This window comes from Tachyglossus aculeatus, chromosome 14, assembly GCF_015852505.1.
Source record: "Tachyglossus aculeatus isolate mTacAcu1 chromosome 14, mTacAcu1.pri, whole genome shotgun sequence".
Classification (NCBI taxonomy): domain Eukaryota; kingdom Metazoa; phylum Chordata; class Mammalia; order Monotremata; family Tachyglossidae; genus Tachyglossus; species Tachyglossus aculeatus.
The window spans coordinates 28556833-28577151 of record NC_052079.1 but is presented as its reverse complement, the minus strand read 5'-3'; the positions used below and the strand labels follow the sequence as shown (position 1 = coordinate 28577151).

The 20319-nt window shown below is 40.4% G+C and overlaps 1 protein-coding gene and 1 non-coding gene across 3 annotated transcripts in view; both read right to left on the bottom strand.

Moving 5' to 3' along the window:
* SYT1 (synaptotagmin 1) overlaps positions 1–20319 on the bottom strand; it is a 675618-nt gene that overhangs the window by 119194 nt on the left and 536105 nt on the right. The gene's annotated exons all lie outside the window — the stretch shown is intronic.
* LOC119937425 lies at positions 13812–13949 on the bottom strand. Its single transcript, XR_005454094.1, has one exon. It is a non-coding gene; the product is annotated as a small nucleolar RNA SNORA7 (small nucleolar RNA).

Here is a 20319-nt window from a genome sequence, read left to right as displayed (position 1 = left end):
ATGGCTTCTATCGTCTATCTCACCGCTGATCCCTCGCCCACATCCTGCCTCTAGCCTGAAATGCCCTCCCTCCTCAAATCTGACAGCCAATTATTCTCCCCACCCTTCAAAGCCTTACTGAAGGCACATCACGCCCAAGAGGCCTTCCCTGTTTAAGTCCTTCTTTCCTCTTCTTCCACACTATTCTGCATCACCCTGACTTGCTCCTTTTTGTTCTTCCCCCCTCCCAGCTACACAGTAGTTATGTACATATCTGTCATTTATTTATTTATATTAATGTGTGTCTCCCCCCTCTAGACTATAAAGTCATTGTGGGCAGGGAACATGTCAGTTTGTTATACTGTACTCTCCCAAGCCCTTAGTACAGTGCTCTGCAAGCACTAAGTGTTCAATAAATGTGATTGAATGAATGAATGGGTTCTAATCCCAGCTCTGCCACTTGTCTGCTGTGTGGCCTTGGGCAAGTCACTTCACTTTTCTGTGCCTCAGTTACCTCAACTGTAAAATGGAATTGAGACTGTGAGCCCCATGTGGGATAGAGACTGTGTCCTATTTGATTTGCTGGTATTCACATCAGCGCTTAGTACAGTGCCTGGCAAATAGTAAGCACTTAACAAATACCACAATTAGTAGACCAGAGAAGTAGAAATGAACTAAACGACTGTTCAGAATGTTCGTTAGGAGGAGAGTTTCTGCTTCTTTTTCATCTCTTCATCATCTTGGCAGCCCTGGGGGCTTCACAGAGCAGAGGTCACTTCGGCTACACCAACCTCTCCAATTAGTGACTGCAGATAACACAGCTCTCTCACATCTGACAGCAACCCTTATGGTCTTCAATCTCATGCCACAGTTAATTGAAGGGGGTGCACAACTGGTTAAACACAGAAAAAGTCAAGATATCACTCTTCCGATGCCATTTTCTCCCTCAGATTAATGTACTTCAGAAATAACTAGTCTGGAAAGCCCTTGTGTAGATGATTAATGAAGAATGCAGTGAGCATGGAAAACCTTTAAATTTTCCTGAGGGGTCATGGATGATCACATTTGCTACCAATTCCACTGTGTAACATAACTAAAAGTACTAATGTATCTACCTGATTTTGCTCTAATTTTTATCAGGTTTTCTCTTTATTAGAGGGGTCTATAGATCCAGCCAGCTGCCCTTGACTGGGGGAGCAAACACTATAATCAGAAGTCATTTATACACAGAAAGGATTAAGTGGAGGTCACAGTGTGGTCCAACAGGGAACAGGATTATCAGTTGATGAGCTGATGACTTGGGAAAACCTGCCATGTCCTACACTGAAAGCTCCCTCTAGACTGAAAGCTCATGATGGGTAGGGAATGTATCAATTTATTGTTATATTGGACTCTCCCAAGCCCTTAGTACAGTGCTTTGCACACACTGAGCGCTCAATAAATATGATTGAATGGATGAACAGAGATAAAACCAGCAACAAGAACTCTAAAGAACTGTGAAGAGACTACTTTTCATGATGATGATGATAATGATGATTATCATGTCATCATCATCATCAACAAAATTATTCTTTGAGAATCGTGAAGAAAGGACAGACCCAGTGATTGGGAAAATATGTTAGAAATAAAAGATGTGGTTCTTCCACTTACAATCTAATTGGGAAATTCTCTGTTCTCTGCTTGGAACTCGCTTCTGCCCATGTCTTTCCCCACTTCAAAATCCTCCTGGAGAAACACCTTCACCAGGTTGCATTTTACAAGTAATCCCAAATTTTCTTGGCAATATTATCCCATCAGCTACTCTTTATATATGGTACCTGTTTAGTGCTTAATACATGCCAGGCACTGGTTTAAGCGGTGCTGTAGATACAAGCAAATCAGGTTAGACACAGTCCATGTCCCATATGGGACTCACAGTCTAAATCCCTATTTTATGGATGAGGTTAACTGAGACACAGAGAAGTTAAGTGATTTGCCAAGGTCACGTAGCAGAGAAGTGGCGGGGCTGGGGTTAGAATTAATGTCCTCGGACTCCCAGGCCCATGCTCAATCCGCTAGACCATGTTGTTCACATTGTTCAGAGGGCTGCACTAAGCACTTGGGAGAGAACAATACAATAGGGTTCGTGAATGTATTCTCTGCCCACAAGGAGCTTACAGTCTAGAGTTCAAAGTACTTTGCAAACATCCAACAAATCCTGCCAAGATGCAGACTGCCATTCTTGTAAGAGAGATGAGATGAACCCTATCAATACCTAAGTTATTATTAAGTCCACTGAAGCAGCAAAATTTTAATTGACCTTTTTGCTCATTTTTCAAAAGGTGGATAGGCCATCACTCTTAGCTGACAAAACTGCAACACTGAGAGACTATTTCTCTAGGCACCAAGATAAAGAATAGAAGGGAGGAATCATTATTCCCATTCTTGAATTTTATCAAAAAGACTGTGCTTACCTTTGCTTATTTGGTAGCTCAGTAAGAAATATCTTGTGAAAACTGTGTGCATAAATTACGGATCAAGGTATATCAAGCACATTTTTTCTGATTGCCTTTCACATTGCAATCTCAAAGCCTTTCATACAAAGTGCCTTTCATGTGAAATCATGTGGATATCTTATCAGAGAGATAAGCTACAGATCATTATTGCAATCACTGTTTATGTAAACCACCATCACGTCCACTCAGAGTAACTAATGAAATCACCAGCTATTAAAAATAGATTTTCTGATTAGCAGGATGAATCTTGTTGTGACAACTTTGTGAAGACTAACATCTCTAACAGTATTTCCATGCAGTGTGAATCTGGGTTTGAATCTATTCCAGGGATGATATCTGAACTCAAAATTCTCACAGCAGGAAATTAGTTGCTCTGACATTTTCCAAACTTAATTCCCAATATTGGGACATAAACCTTTCCTTGCAATGTCTTCAATGCTGAATCAATCCTGATTATCATCATCGATAATGGTATTTAGACTGAGAGTGCGTTGCGGGAAGAGAGTGTCACTCTTAATGGTTGTATTTTACATTCCCAAGCGCTAAATACAGTGCTCTGTAGACAGTAAGCACTTAATAAATACCATTAAATGAATGAATGAATGAATATTGAGCACCTGCTATGTGCAGAGGACTATAATAATCACTTGGGAGAGTACAACAGAAATGTCAGTCTATTGTTGTCAGTAAGTCAGTTGTTATTTTAGAAGATTACTTTTATCACATGATGCAAACTGCCTATTAGTTTGTGTTAGTTGTGCTAGTTACCATTCTCTGCCCACAGTGAGTTTAATTTAAAGACAAGCTAATGCTTGGGATATCGATAAGTTACCATTATGGAAAAATTATTTTTTTAAGTTTGGCTTTATAATCCATATCATATAATAAAAGAGTAGTCTTCTCTAGTTGCATACATTTCACTTAAATGCAGTACAAAGCATGCTCAAGATCATGTAGGGAGCACCTAATTTCCTCTAATTAAATAATGCGAATGACCCACATGTGTATTTGAATATGTGCTTCTATTCTCCTGTTCAACTCTGCTTAAAGGAAAACCTTAAAGACACAATTGCATTTTTTCTTTTCTAAGATGGGCCATCTTTAGTTGTGCAAAACCCTCATTCGAATATAGCATCAATACCCCAGGAGTGTCCAACACTGTTTCACCAAACAAAAACAGAAAAGCATTTCTGAAGGTGTGACAAATTACCAGATAACTGCGGAATCCTATGAGGCTGGTGACAAACTGTAGATGAGTGCTTCCACTGCCCTTATTATCTCACAGAGAAGCCTTATTGTTAGGAATTTCTTTCACAGTCATGTATAAATAATTAATTTTAGAAGATGACTTTGATCACTGGATGGAAACTGCCTGTTAGGTTGGAAAACTCCAACTGTGAGATAGAGAGAAATGAGCCTACTCCTTAAGGTCTTGAGCTGTCAACCAGAAGCCTCCTCTATTCTCTGCTATGTGATAATTCCATCAAATTTAAAAAGAGCAGCAAATGAAGCAAGTAGAACAGAATAAAAAAAATTGAATAGAGAACACTAATGCCACCTATCTTGTTTAAAAATCATTACAGAAATTTACTCAGGGTCAGTGCAGTCACCAAATGGATCAAATTTGCCAGATTTCAAAAGAACTTTTAAAAATGATTGAAAGGGTTGAGAAGACTCATCTTCAGGCTTTGATGAGGGAGGATCATTTTCTATTTGAAGGAAACAAAAAAAGCTCCAAACATAAATATAAAAATTATTATTTTCCTCAGATTTTTCAAAGAAATCACTTTATGTATTAAATTGCAAGTGTTTGACACTTTAAAAGAGAAAATATAGTAAAACTTCATTAATGCTTCCATTTTTGCCAAAATAAATGATAGATAGTTTGTATGATCAATGGTATTTACTACATGCAGAGCACTGTAATAAATACTTGGGAAAGAACCAGTGCAATAAAGTTGGTAGAAATGATTCCTATCCACAGGAAGCTTACAAAGGGAGACAGACATTTAAAAAATTACAAGTAGAAGAAATGCCAGAGTATTAGAAGACTAATGAGAAGCAGCTTGGCTTAGTGGAAAGAGCACGGGCTTGGGAGTCAGAGGACATGGGTTCTAATCACGGCTCCACCACTTGTCTTGTGTGTGGCCTTGGGCAAGTAGCTTCACTCTTCTGTGCCTCAGTTACCTCATCTGTAAAATGGGGACTAAGACTGTGAGCCCCACATGGGACAATCTGATTGCCTTGTTTATACCCCAGAGCTTAGAACAGTGCTTAGCACATAGTAAGTGCCTAACAAATATCATTATTATTATTGTTATTAGAATATGGGACTGTGGGACTGGAGAAAATCAATCAATCAATCAATGGTATTTATTGAGCATTTACTGTGTGCAGAACACTGGACTAAGTGCTTGGAAGAGTCCAATACAACAGAGTTGGTTGACACATTCCCTGAACAACCAGAAGTTTAAGACTAGAAAGGGAGACAGATAGAGAAGCAGCATGTCTCAGTGGAAAGAGCACGGGCTTTGGAGTCAGAGGTCACGGGTTCAAATCCCAGCTCCTCCAATTGTCAGCTGTGTGACTTTGGGCAAGTCACTTAACTTCTCTGTGCCTCAGTTCCCTCATCTGTAAAACAGGGGTTAAGACTGTGAGCGCCCCCATGGGACAACCTGATCACCTTGTAACCTCCTCAGTGCTTAGAACAGTGCTTTGCACATAGTAAGCGCTTAATAAATGCCATTAAAATAGGATGGAGAAATGATGGTTTAGTTAGGGAAAGTATCTTGAGGAGATATCTCCAAATGGACACTCCTATATCAAGTGCTTAGTACAGTACTTTGCTTACAGTAAGCACTCAATAAATACCATTGAATGAATGAATGAATGAATGAATGAATAAATGAATATCACCAAAGTCTTTGCAGTCATGAACATTAGTCCCGGGATTGTCTCTATATGTTGCCGATTTGTACTTCCCAAGTGCTTAGTACAGTGCTCTGCACACAGTAAGCACTCAATAAATATAATTGAATGAATGAATGTTCACAATGAACTGTGAAATATTTTGAGTCAAAATATAGAACCAGCTCCTTTTAGGAATAATGAAGAAAAATGTTGATTTTCCTCCAGGTATAGTAGCTCTTTCAACTGAATCAGACACTCTTTAGCATAATAGAATAATATATTTTCTGAAGATGTGATGGAGTCCAATAAATTTGATGGATGAGTTTGAACTGGACTGATCTTGCATGAATGTAAACTGAGTGATATTTACTAGAAAATGCATTTCCTGCTTGTTCATGATTTAGGCTTATTTGAATCTTTTCCCTGAGGCGTTTTTATTATATACTATAATTCTGATTGTTTTTTAAATAAGCAATTCAATTCCTATGAGGAATGGTAAAACTGGGTATTCTTAATGGACTCAATGTATGCAAAAAAGAAAATGAAGATAATACATTCCTTGTAACTAACTCACTTGCAAAGTGCTTAGTTTAAGAATGGGTGGGTTCTTATATATGAGCCTGAAGGAAGCAGGTATTCATTTGTCTGAGAAGAGAGCAAAGAGGGAGCAAAGAGAAAGCTGAGAGGCATCAGGAAGTTGAAAATGAACCAGTCAATCAATCAGTGGAATTTATTGAGCACTTACTGTGAACAGAGCACTGTATTAAGCATGTGAGAGAGTACAATATAATCAAATTGAAATAATCATCCCTGCACAAAAGGAGTTTACAGTCAAGAGCGGAAGTCAGATACTAAATTACAGATAGGGGAAATGGCTGAATATAAGGTTAGACGGTTACTGTGAGGCAAGTATTAAAGTACTTAGGGGAAGAGAATAAAGAACATTGGTTACACTGAAAGAAGGGCAAATAGGGTGGAGAAATAAAGAGTTAGTCAGGAAAGGACTCTTGGAGGAGAAATGGTAGTCATAGGACTTTGAAATTGGGGAGAGCGGTGGTCTGTTGGATATGCAGGGGGAGGGAGTTCCAGGCCAGAGGGAGGATGTGCGTGTAGTGTCAGCAGGGAGATTGAGGTACATTGTGCAGGTTGACTTTAGAGGAGCAAAATGTGTGGGCTGGGTTCTAGTAGATTAGCGAGGTAAGGTAGGAGGGGGAAGAGTTGATTGAGTGCTTTAGGCTGGTGGTAGGAGTTTCTATAAGATGCAGAGGTAGAAAGGCAACTATTGGAGACTTCAGCAGAGCTGGAAGAAGTGGGTTGAATGCTGTTTTTAGAAAAATAATCCAGGCAGCCGAGTTAAGGTAGGAACTGAAGAAGAGAGAGACAGGAGGCAATAGTGAAGGTGGGATATGGTAAGTGGATCAACAAAGTAGCAATTTTTATGGAGAGGGAGGGGCAGATCCTAAGACATTGTGAAGGAAGAGCCTCAGGATTTGGTGACAGACTAAATACGAGGATTGAATGAGAGAGAAGAATTGAGGGTAATGTTAAGGTAATGGGGTTGTGAGAGAGGGAGCATAGTGGTGTTGCCTTCAGTTGATGGGGAGGACGGCGTTTCAGTGGGAAGATAAGGAGTTCGATTTTGGCAAGTTACGTTTGAATTGTCGGTGGGTTATCAAGTAGAGATGTCCTGAAGGAAATGCAAAACTATTTAGAAGGGGAGAGTCAGGGCTGGAGGGGTAGATTTGGGAATCATTTGTGTAGAGATGGTAGCTGAACCTATGGGAGCAGATGAGTAGGTGTAGATGGAGAATAGAAGGGGACCCAGAACTGAACCTTGCGTGATTCCCAAAGTTAGAGGGTGGGAGGCAGAGGAGAAACTGGTAAAAGACACTGACAAGGAGCAATAAGAGAAATAAGAGAACCTGGGGTAGGACTTTGTCAGTGAAAGTGAAGTTCGATCCTAAAACCCAACCTCCCAATCAGAACTCAGTCCCGAGGGACAGCAAATGTGTGATGGGGCAGGCCTAGGAAAAAAGGCCCAAGATCACCTCAGCTGGGTGATCCATCAATGCTTTTTACTTATTTATTTATTTTTAATGGTATTTGTTAAGTACATACTATAGTCCAGCCACTGTACTAAGCCTTGGGGTAAATGCAAGCTATTTAAATTGAGCATAGTCCATGTCGATATGGGGCTCATTGTCTTAATTACAATTTTACGGATAAAGTAACTAAGGCACAGAGAAGTGAAGTGCCTTGCCTAAGGTCACACTGCAGACAAGTGGCAGAGCTGCATTAGAACCCAGGTCCTTCTGACTCCAGGTCCATTCTCTACCAATTAGGCCCAGCTGCTTCTTTATTGAGGGCTTTTAGTCTGCAGAGCACTGTAAAATGAGATAGCAAAAGTACACTATCTCCCACTGGAGACAGTAAGCTCCTTGTGGATGGGGACTGCATCTACCAATCCCTGTTCACAAGGAGTTTACAGTCTACAGGGGAACACAGATATTAAAATAGATCAGGGAGAAGGCAAAGATTGTGTAGTTCTCTCAGACTACTCAGGTCGTATTTGTCATATCCAGCTGATTAACACTTTGGGTAACTTCATGCATTTATTTTATCTCAGGAAATAGTTTGCCAATTATCAACTTATATCCTATATGTCTATAGTTGTCCTTTGTGTTTGATGCAGATATTGAAATCTCTGTGCGGGCGGATGCAATGTAAAAGACTGATGCATGGCAACAATTTATGTGCTGTGTGCTCATATTAGTGCAGTGCTGCAATTCCTGGTTTCAGTGCCACTTTTTCTGACATTTAAGAGTCACTGATTTCAAAGCTTTCTCTGTATTCTAACCTTTCTCAAGTCTCTGTTCAAAGAAGACCACCCATCTTCTAAAGCTGCTCACTGGACTGTCAGTAGCTGCTTGCTTCCATGAGTCCAAGAGCTGCAACTTTGCTCCTAGATAAAATGTTATCGTAAACTTATAAAAGGCTCTTACAGCAAAGGTCTAAAGGTGTTAGGCCTTTATATAAGAATCTAAATGTTTCTAGAATTGGGCTTTCTCCCCTGCTTCATAAAGAATGCGATCTAGATAATGTAAACCCTACTTTTCTCATGTTCAGTGCATTAATTTAATTTCTTAGTAAACCTGTATATTTGGAGAAGCAATTATTCATGTTAGATTATGGAGACTGGAGTTCCATTGCTAGTTGGAACTGTGAGATTTGGAAGAAATTGTTTTAACTTCTCAGGTTCCTGTTCATAACGTGGGGTTAATGATACTTCTCTACCCCATGGGGGCAGTAGGTAATTACCTACTTCAATACATAAATGTTAAGTATTATTTTTCCATGATGGAGTTATCCCTTGTGCAAATTACTACTTGAAGGTTCTGACTTTTATCTCTGGAATGTCGATCTTTTGCTCTCATTCGTTTTTCTAAAAGGTTATGTAACCAATTAACATAGCTCCTATGTAGGATTTAAAGGCAAGCTACCGATTACCAGAGAAAATCAGAACATGTCTAAGTATAGTCTGAATTACATTTTCAGAGATTTCACAAATTTGTAGAAATAATTTGGGTTCCATCTGTTTTGCTTAGGAGAAAGTTCACTGGTGTTTACTGTTAAGGAATCAGAGCATCATTAGGAGATATAATCCTACCTTGCACAAAAACTTAGTTGTCAAGAAACATCTAGCACAACACATGGATTTCACATCTGCAAATGGCCACAGTAGGTTGTTGAATGATGTAATTTTCATCAGATGAAAAGTGCGCATAGGTAGGTCTTAATGCCTTATTTATCTCATCTGCATGTATTCGGCATGGCAAATGGAGTGACTTTGCTATGAAACCCGATTTCTCTTGCTGTTTAAATGCTTCACAGATTTCTTTTCTGAGAAATGACTAAAAAAACAAGGTTTTTCAATAGCTTCTGTTTCACAACTTGGAACAGAAGCCATTTCAGATGGTAAAATGGATTAAACATTTATTGTCATTTCCCTTTTATTAGGAAAGGAGTCTTCCTATGAGAACATCAAGTTCCGCCAAATAAATCCCCCAAAGTTTCCTGAAAAAGCTACTGACAAAACCTCTAGACCAATAAGTTAGATTTATATTTCTCAAAAAGCCCATCATAAGACTTTGAATGGAATTGAATAGCTAACTCATTTTCAAATCTTTATCTGTTTCAAGTGCTATGTCTGAGATACTAATTAAAGGTGTAAATTACATTATTTCAGAAAGGCATTGTGTCAAGTGGAATGAGCACTGGATTGGAAGTGAGGATGTTTGTTGAGAAATAAACCTTCCGTTACTCTTACTAGGTGACCTTGGGCAAGTCATTTAACCTCTTTTTACCTAATTTCCATATCCCTCCTATTTCTCCCATCAATCCCCATATCACAGGGGAGCTTAAATAATAAAATCAGATAGCATGGGCAATTGTTTCGTGCTTTTAAGCATAAAGAAAATCAAAGCAATGATACAGGATATATTAATAGAATATGAGATCAGAGGTAGAATGACTGTTTCAAGACCGGATTCTTCATTCATTCAATTGTATTCATTGAGCACTTGGATGAGTACAGTATATCAACAGACACATTCCTGCCCAGAACGAGCTCATAGTCTAAAGGGGGAGACAGATACTAATATAGATGGATAAATAAATGAATTACATATACATGCAGATATATATGTATGTGCTGTGGGGATGGAAGGGAGGATGAATGAAGGATCAAGTAAGAGTGGCACAGAAGGGAGTGAGAGAAGAGGAAAGAAGGATTCAGTCAGGGATAGCTTCTTGAAGGAGATGTGCCTTCATTAAGGCTTTGAAGTGGGGGAGAGCAATTATCTGGCTGATATGAGGAGGGAGGGCGTTCCAGGCCAGTTGCAGGATGTGGGTGAGTGGTTGACGGTGAGATAAATGGGACTGAGGTACAGTGAGAAGGTTAGCATCAGAGGAACAAAGTGTGCGGGCTGGGTTGTATATATATATATATATATATATATATATATATATATATAATGGCATTTATTAAGCGCTTACTATGTTCAAAGCACTGTTCTAAGTGCTGGGGAGGTTACAAGGTGATCAGGTTGTCCCTCGTGGGGCTCACAGTTATCCCCATTTTACAGATGAGGTAACTGAGGCACAGAGAAGTTAAGTGACTTGCCCAAGGTCACACAGCAGACACGTGGTGGAGCTGGGATTCGAACCCATGACCTCTGACTCCAAAGCCCATGCCCTTTCCACTGAGCCACGCTGCTTGTAGTAGGAGAGTAGTGAGGCAAGGTAGGAGGAGGCAAGGTAGGAGGAGGAAAAGTGATCAAGTGCTTTAAAGCCAATGGTAAGGATTACCACATCACAAATTAAATTTTCAACATCAGATTTGTTAAACTGGAAAAAAATGGAATATCTTGTAGATTACTGGAAATGAATGATGATCTGGTATAGTTGCTGAAAGTGTTTAAGATGGGGAATGAAAACAAGGAAAAGCAGATGGGTGAGATAGAGTGCAATAGAAAGAAGAATTGAGATGCAGTCACTTAAGAACTTGCCTTTTAAGAATAACCACAGAGTGGCTAAAGATTGGTTCAAGATCAAGAACAACACTAAATGTATACAGTGAAAGGGGAATAAAAGTTATATGTTGTAGAGATATGTGAAGAATCACAGTCATAAAAATGGAAGGCTTCTTAAGAGACCCCATTAAAAGATTTAAGCTGTCCTGAATGTATGGGTAGTTACAGTCATTTTTAAAGACTTGAGGAACAGACTTAATTGACCATTTAAGTTAATTAATAATAGTAATAGTAATAATAATAATAGCATTTCTTAAGCACTTAGCTATGTGTCTAGCACTGTTCAAAGCCCTGAGGTAGGTATAAACTAATTAGGTTGGACAAATTTCATGTCCCACATGGAGCTCACAGTTGTAATCCCCATTTTTAAGAACGAGGTAACTGCCGCCCAGAGAAGTCAAGTGACTTGACCAAGGTCATACCACAGGCTTGTTCTGGAGTCAAGATTAGAACCCAGGCCAATTTGACTCCCAAACCTGTGCTCTACCCCCTAGGCCATGCTGCTTCTTGTTTAAGAATTAAGTAATAACAATTCCTTCCTTTTAGTAAATTTTCATTCATCATGAATGAATAAGTGAATAAGACTCTATTCTCTTTTTCTAATTTTAGTGGAAGTGGGGCACATGTGGTCATTATCATCCATATTATCTATATACCTGAAGCCTGATCAACCTCTTAACTTTTTCCCCTTCAGTCTAAATCAGTGTAATTGGTTTACCTTTTCCTCCAAGTCCCATTTTGCAACTCTTTATTCATCTTTATGAATCTTTTAAGCATTCTCCAAATATCCCAAATCTCCTTGGTAGCAGCATTCTTGAAAATGAAGGACTACCCTATATCTATCTAGGTCTATCTATCATCTACCTATCTAGCATCTCTCCCCCCCCCCCCCCCCCCCCCCCCACCACACACACACTATCTGTCCCCTTCAGATTTTGTGCCCAGATAGAATGCTGTACTGGGAAAAGATACTTATCTGTCCCAGAATATAAAATGGAATGTTCACTTCATATTTCCTTATTCTCCTACCTAGTTTGGTATTGTACTTGCTTTCATTAATTGGCGTTTAGACCAGTAGACAGTCTTGTAAAATTGCATTTGTAGTTGAATGACACATTACAGATTAAAAATATCTTCTTAGGTCCTGAATACTGAGAAAAGGAAATTAGGAAAAAAAGATGATTGCAACACATACGCAAGTAGTTTCCTCTCTGAGTTCAGGCATCATTTGCCTGAGGGGCGACTGGTGGGAAAGTCTTGATTGATAGTGGACTAATAATGATTGTAGTATTTGTTGAGTGCTTACTGTGCACCATGCCCTGTACTAAAGGCTAGGGGTAGATATAATACATAATTAGATCAGAATCATTCTCACATATTATGGGCAGGGAATGTGTCTGGTTACTGCTATATTGTACTGTCCCAAGCACTTATTACAAGGCTTTGCACACAGTGAGCACTTAATACCATTGAATGAATGAATCAGCATTGCCTTCATGCCTCACATAATTTTATGACATAGTTAGTCATTAATTCATTCATTCAATTGTATTTATTGAGCACTTACTGTGTGCGGAGCACTGTACTAAGCGCTTTGGGAAGTACAAATCAGCAACATATAAAGATGGTCCCTACCCAACAACGGGCTCACAGTCTAGAAGGGGGAGACGGACAGCAAAACAAAACTTGTAGACAGGTGTCAATACTATCAGAATAAATATAATTATAGCAATATACACATCATTAATAAAATATAGTAAGTACGTACAAATAAAATAAAAAGAGTAATAAATATGTAGAAATATATACAAGTTCTGTGGGGAGGGAAAGGGGGCAGGGCAGAGGGGGGGAGAGGGGGCCATGGGGAGGGGAGAAGGAGGAGGGGAGGATAAAGTGGGGGCTCAGCCTGGGAAGGCCTCCTATTCTGGGAAGGCCTCCTAATAGTTATCATATCAGTCATTGGTTGCTGTTGTTTCTTAACAACCAAATTGTTTTGGCATTTATTTAATATGCTATTCAATCAATAAACCATATTTATTGAGCTCTTCCTGGGTATATGTGCGCCTCACGTGGGATACCCTGATTACCTTGTATCTGCCCCAGCACTTAGAACAGTGCTTAGTACATACCTCTTAACAAATGCCATAATTATTACTATTATTATTATTATAGATCACCATACTAAGCACTTGAGAGAGTATGCTGCAACAGAGTTGGCAGACCCAATCCCTGACCACAATGAATTTACAGTCTAGAGGGGGTGACAGGCATTAATATAGATAAATCAATCAATAAATGACTAAATACCTACATAATTTATGGATCTGTACATAAGTGATGTGGGGTTGAGGGAGGGACGAATAAAGGGTGCAAATTCTAGTGCATGTCTACCTACAACAACCTACTCTATTTCATATATATCAGTAGTCCGCTCTACCCCTTTTCATTTTTAGATTGTGAGCCCCTGAGAGGGAAAGGGACCATGTCTGATTTCCACCTGTGTTTTCCTCCCAGTGCTTAGTATCTAGTAAGTGCTTAATAAATACTATCACTCCTACTCATGCACTTAGTACCCAACAGCCAGTACCTGACCATGTCTGACTAATTTATCTTGTCTTATGTTGTCAAGTCGTTTCCAACCCATAGCGACAGCACGGACACATCTCTCCCAGAACATCCCGCTCTCCACCTGCAATCATTCTGGTAGAGTTTTCCATAGAGTTTTCTTGGTAAAAATATGGAAGTGATTTACCATTGCTGCCTTCCATGTAGTAAACTCGAGTCTCTGCCCTCTACTCTCTCTCATGCCGCTGCTGCCCAGCACGGGGAAGTCTTGGCTTGTAGCAGATTGCCTTCCACTCACTAGCCACTGCCCAAGCTGGGAATGGAATGGTTAGACCTCTGCTTGACTCTCCCTCCCATAGCTGAAACTGATAGAGTACTGGAAACTCTCCAGGTGCGACCCTGAGAGGGGTGTCTGACATTCATTCAGTGGTTAACTCACTATTACTTATCCTATCCTATCCTTATCCTATGAAGATGTACTTCCATACTCCTTGCTACAATATCGAGAGTGGTGGAATCAGAGATTGATCCAACGAAGACTTTCTACACTGAGAACAATTCAGTAGAATTCCTACATCATTAGATCAAATGGTCCCACATTTTAAGACTTTGTTATATATGTGCTCTTTGTAATGTTTGTGATGAAGTATATTCATTTGTTTTTAATGTTATAAGTAGTGGTAACACTTCAATACCGTAATGCTTTCAAAAGCCCATAAATATACCCATCCAGCCACGCCAACAAGTTCTTTTGGGTCATTTTTTGTTTCTGTTCTTTGGGGTCAGAAGAGGAGTTCCCCAGAACCCATCCAGAAAGGTGATGGATGACTACATTTTTCTGGGTGCTTGCTCCTTCCTCTCAACTTCTTCCTATTCATCTCCCTTGCTCTCTTTACACACTATCTTCCTTTAGCCTCTGGGTGATTAGGCATGCCCTATCTCTTTCTGTTAGGGGCTTTGATGAGCAGAAAGGAAGGTTCACTACTACTAATAATAGTAGTGTTTGTTAAACACTTATTATGTGCCAGGCACTGCTCTATGTGCTGAGGTAGATATGAGCTAATCAAGTTGGACACAGTCCCTGTCCCACATGGAGCTCACAGTCTTAATCCCCATTTTACACATTAGGTAACTGAGGCACAGAGAAGTTAAGTGGCTTGTCCAGGGATAAACAGCATACAAGTAGTAGAGCCAGGATTAGAATCCAGGTCCTTCTGACTCTCATGCCCAGGCTCTAACCACTAGAGCATGCTGCTTACATTGAGGCTTTTTCAGAGTAATGGCAGAATGGCTTATAGTGGAGAAGCAGCATGGCCTAGTGGATAGAGCATGGGCTTGGGAGTCAAAAGGTCATTGCTTCTAATCCCAGCTCCGCCACATATCTGCTGTGTGACCTTGGGTAGGTCAATTCACTTCTCTGTGCCTTAGTTACATCATCTGTAAAAAAATGGGGATTGGGACTGTGAGCCCTACATGGCACAGGGACTGCGTCCAACCCAATTTACTTGAATCCACCCCAATGCTTAGGACAGTGCCTGGTACATAATAAGTACTTAATAAACACCACAATTATTATTATTACTATTATTGTATTGTAAAGGCTGGTTGAAGTCAAATGCAGGGATCAAGTAGGATCTGGCTCACTGGAACGAGCATGGGCTTGAGAGTCAGAGGTCATGGGTTCTAATCCCGGCTCCCCCACTTGTCAGCTGTGTGACTTTGGGCAAGTCACTTAACTTCTCTGTGCTTCAGTTACCTCATCTTTAAAATAGGGATTAAGACTGTGAACCCCACGTGGGACAAGCTGATCACCTTGTATCCTCCCCAGTGCTTAGAACAGTGCTTCGCACAAAGCAAGTGCTTAACAAACGCCATCATTATTATTATTCCCTTACTTGAATTATTGCCACAGAGAGGACAGGGTGGGGAAGTAAGCTCATTCTGGGCAGGGAGCATGTCTACTGATTCTCTCATACTATACTCTCCCAAGAGCTTAGTACAGTGCTTGGCACACTGTAAGAGTTCAATAAATATGACTGACTGATTGATGGATTCCAACCTCTCTCCTCTCTCCCCCTCCCCCACCAAATGAGTGGTGACTTTGAGCCTGATGTGGACAGGAATGTGCCTGTTTGTTGCTACATTGATCTCTCCCATGCACTTAGTACTGTGCTTTGCACACAGTAAGTGTTCAATAAATATGATTGAATGAATGAATGAAGTGGTCTTACGCCTATCCTGTGGCCTCAGGGATCTGAAAGACAGCCCAAACATGATGGTAAAGAGGCATTACAGATAGGGATGGGAGGAAAGAAGTGTGTTCCTTGAGGCTTGTATACACATACCATGGCTGTACATAATGCTGTAGCTGATTTTTATGGTATTTGTTATTAACAATAATAATAATAATTGTGGTATTTGTTAAGCTCTTACTTTGTGCCAGTCACTGTACTAAACCCTGGGGTAGATACAAGCTAATAAGGATTCATTCATTCAATCTTATTTATTGAACACTTACTGTGTGCAAAGCACTGTATTGAGCACTTAGGTGAGTACAATATAACAGTAAACAGACACATTCGCTGCCCACAACAAGCTTACAGTCTAGAGAAGAGCTTACAGTCTAGAGTGGACACAGTCTGTGACTCACGTGGGGCTCACGGTAATAATCCACAGTTTACAGATGAGGGAACTGAGGCATAGGGAAGTTAAGTGACTTGTCCAAGGTCACAAAGCAGACAAGTAGCAGAACACAGGTCCTTCTGAATACCAGGCCCATGCTCTATCCATTAGGCCACACTGCTTCTCCCCCCAAATCTGGATCGAATCACTGGGAATGTCTCCTAGACCCTACACTCTGTAAGAGTGGCTAGGCTGTCACTCCACGGGCTTAGCACAATCCTCCTCACATAATAGGTGTTTGGTCAATAATATTCATTGATTGATTTTAGGGGCCACCCCCAAGGAGACCCGCAGAATTAATGGATGGTAGCGTCAGGCCTCTTGGCCCATCTCTTCCACTTCTAATGCCAACCGTGGCTGGAGGCACTCGCCGTAGGAAGGATACTTATTCACTCTGTTATTTGGCTGTTCAGCACCACAGAACTAAATGGAGGTTTGACAGGGCCCAAGAGGCTCTTTTATGAGGAGATTTTCACTGTGTAGGAACTCATGAATGAAAGCTTTTACTAGATTTCAATAGGGAGACTAACACCTGAGCTCACTTCAATTTAACTCACAAGGATTAAGCAAAGACAACTGAACTCTGAGCTACTTGTTAGAAAAATGATTTATCAAACTAAGTATTAAAACTGATAAAAAATAATCAAGTGAAAAATAAAATATCCACCGGGTCATGGGACATTAAGGTGGGGTGGAAATGATGAGTTCAGCAGTGCAGCAGAAAGAACAATACTCGTGGGGGGCAAACTGGCTAGATATGAAATTGACATTGCCACTCTGAGGGAAATGAGATTTTTTTGACAGACACTTCAAAAACAGAGGTGCTGGATTCTTTCTCTTCTGGAGAGATGCTCTCTCTTCTAAATGAGGGGTCCTTGGCACTGACTTCACAAGCAGACAGTCACTTGTCTCATGTTTTCTGTGCTTGCCCAGAAACTTTAGTGAATGTTAATGATCACATGGGCACCTCTACAAACCAGCTCTGCTGCCATTATTAGTTCATGGGGTCCTATGATGACACATACCGCCCCATCACCCCGACTCCCTCCCTCTGCTCTACCACCTCCCTGCCCCAAAGCACTTGTGTATATGTAATTATTATTCTATTTATTGTATTAATGATGTGTATATATCTATAATTCTATTTATTTATATTGATACTACTGATGCCTGTCTACTTGTTTTGTTTTGTTTTCTGTCTCCCCCCTTCTAGACTGTTAGCCCATTGTGGGGTAGAGATTGTCTCTGTTGCCGAATTGTACTTTCCAAGTTCTTAGTACGGTGTCCTGCACACAGTAAATGCTCAATAAATATGATTGAATGAAAGTACCAATATCCAACAAACGAGATGGAACATTTCAGCGTACATGTGGGCATTGGTGAATGTGGAAGGAAAAATGAAAATAGCAAGGTCTTTCAGAGTTGAGAATTTGAGAAGCAGCATGACCTAGTGGAAAAAATACTTGGGTTTGGGAGTCAGGGGACCTGGGTTCTAATCCAGGCTCCGTCACTTCACTTCTCTACAATGTGACCTTTGGCAAGTCACTTCTCTAGGCCTCAGTTTCCTTGTGCATAAAATGGGGATTAAATACCTATTTTGTTCCTACCCCTCCCTCTTACACTCTGAGCATTAGGTGGAGTAGGAACTGTGTCCAACTTAATTAACCAGTATCTAACCTAGTGCTTAGTATAGTGATTCACCCCACCTTCAAAACATTATTAATATCACATCTCTTCCAAGTAGCTTTCCCCGAGTAAGTCCTATTTCCCCCTACTCCACCATGAAGCAGTGTGGGCTAGTGGATAGAACACAGGCCTGGAAGTTAAAAGGACCTGGGTTCTAAACCTGGCTTTGCCACTTGTCTGCTGTGGGACCTTAGGCAAGTCACTTCACTTCTTTGTGCTTCAGTTACCTCATCTGTAAAATGGGGATTAAGACTGTGAGCCCCATGTGGGATAGGGACTGTGTCCAACCCAATTTGCTTGTATCCACCCTAGTGTTTAGTACAGTGCCTGGCACAAAGTAAGTGCTTAACAAATACAATTATCACTACTCTCTGTGTCCTTCTTACTCTTGGATTTGTACTCTTTAAACATTTGGTATTCATACCATCCTCCATCCCACAGCACTTATGTACATCTCGGTAAGTTCTTGATAAATTTTAAAGTCTGTCTCCCCCTCTAGACGTAAATTCCTTGTGGGATTATCTGTGAGAAGCCGTGTGGTTTAGTGGAAAGAGCATGGGCTTGGGAGTCAGAGGTTGTGGGTTCTAATCCTGCTCTGCCACTTGTCAGCTGGGTGACTGGGCAAGTCACTCAACTTCTCTGTGCCTCAGTTACCTCATCTGTAAAATGGGGATTAAGACTGTAAGCCCCATGTGGGACAACCTGATTACTTTGTTTCTACCCCAGTGCTTAGAACAGTGCCTGGCACAAAGTAAGCGCTTAACAAATACCATTATTATTATTATTATTATCTGTTATATTATGCTCTCCCAAAAGCATGATACAGTGTTCTAGATGTAGTAGGTGCTCAACAAATACCACTGATTGATTGATTAGAAGAGACTAGTCAATTGTGTCAAGAGTGTCAGAAAGGCCAAGGTTTAGGACCAAAGTATTCACCAAGTGAAGGTAAGTGGTAATACTTGGGCCCATTTATGGACTGTTCTAGCTAAGGACAGAATTCAGGGAGCATTAGCCAATGCTATCTACCTCACAACAGGAAGAAATGTGAAGCCCCTTCAAATGATATCCAGTCTCCATCTATAATGTCCATGCTAATTGGGTAATCTGCAGATTGCCCTTTATTTGATTTTAGGCTTAACTTTGAAATATGAGAGCTGAAAGGGACAGACACAAGGTACTCAAATCAATAATTTTGATCACCTGACCTATGAGTCATCCTGTGCTATTTTCAATTCCATATATAGCTGTTTACAGACAACAATTCTATTTACGTGGGGCGGGGGAGGGGGGGGTGCGGAGAGGGAGAGGGGAAGAGAGAGAGGGAGAGGGAGAGAGAGAAGGGGCCCAGAAGACATCTATGAAACAAACACAGCCTTTGGACTTTTAAAAGCCACTTCACGGTCATCATTTTAAAAGCCATTACCAATCAGCTGCCTCTTGCAGGGAGAGAAAGCTGTGAGGCACTCGAAATCAGAAATTAGCAGGAGGAGACTCCTTCATTTCTAAATAGGGAGCCAGGATGTCAAACATCTTACATTTCACAGAAGACAAAGTATCCTTTCTAAATTGGAAAAAAGGAGGAGGAAATCAACTAAAAAAAAAGAAACCAGTAAGTTTGCTATAAGGACATCTCACAAATCTTTGCCTTGGTCCACAAGTGCTTGCAGCTGGGTTGCTGTGCAATAATGATTGCACTGCTCTGGGTTTTGCCACTTGGCTTCTTCTCAACTGCTGCCTGATCACATTTCAAAATGTCACTCACATTTATGCAGGCCAGTGCACAAAACAAAATTAATTTAACTCAGGACAGCATGGTAATATTATTACTTTTGACAGCATGGAAAACTTATTAACTATAGCTTGTCACAGGCTTCTAGCTGCGAGAATAGTCTGAATACAACAGAGGAAATCTAATGTAGTCTGAGGCTTTTTTTTGGATTATCTGACATTGTAAGAAGTCAAGTAGAAAAGTGCATCTGAAAAGTACGCTAAAATTATATGTCATTTGTATGGGTTCTAAACCATATCTTTGTTCTATTTATGAGAGGCTAACATATCCATAGCTCTTGTTTCTTTGACAAATCGTTTTTTCCAAGTGAGAGCATAGGTAATCCAAAATATACTTATCTTCACCCTGTACCGAGGTGGGAGAGAGAATATTAGGGTGCTGAAGGATTGTGTTGTGCTTTCTTTTGTGGACTTATGCAGGGATGCAGAGGAGTATTCTCATTAAGTTACACTTGGGTTTGTAGCCATTGCTGAATGACAGTTGGCCAGGGTTGGATTAATTCAAGGGTCTGAAGGCCTGTAGCTCTGGATCTCAGGCTAATGAGGCCGCTTTCTCGGCATGGCATGACTTGAATCACCATCCCTCCAGGCAGTAATTGCACTCGTCCGATCTTGCCAAG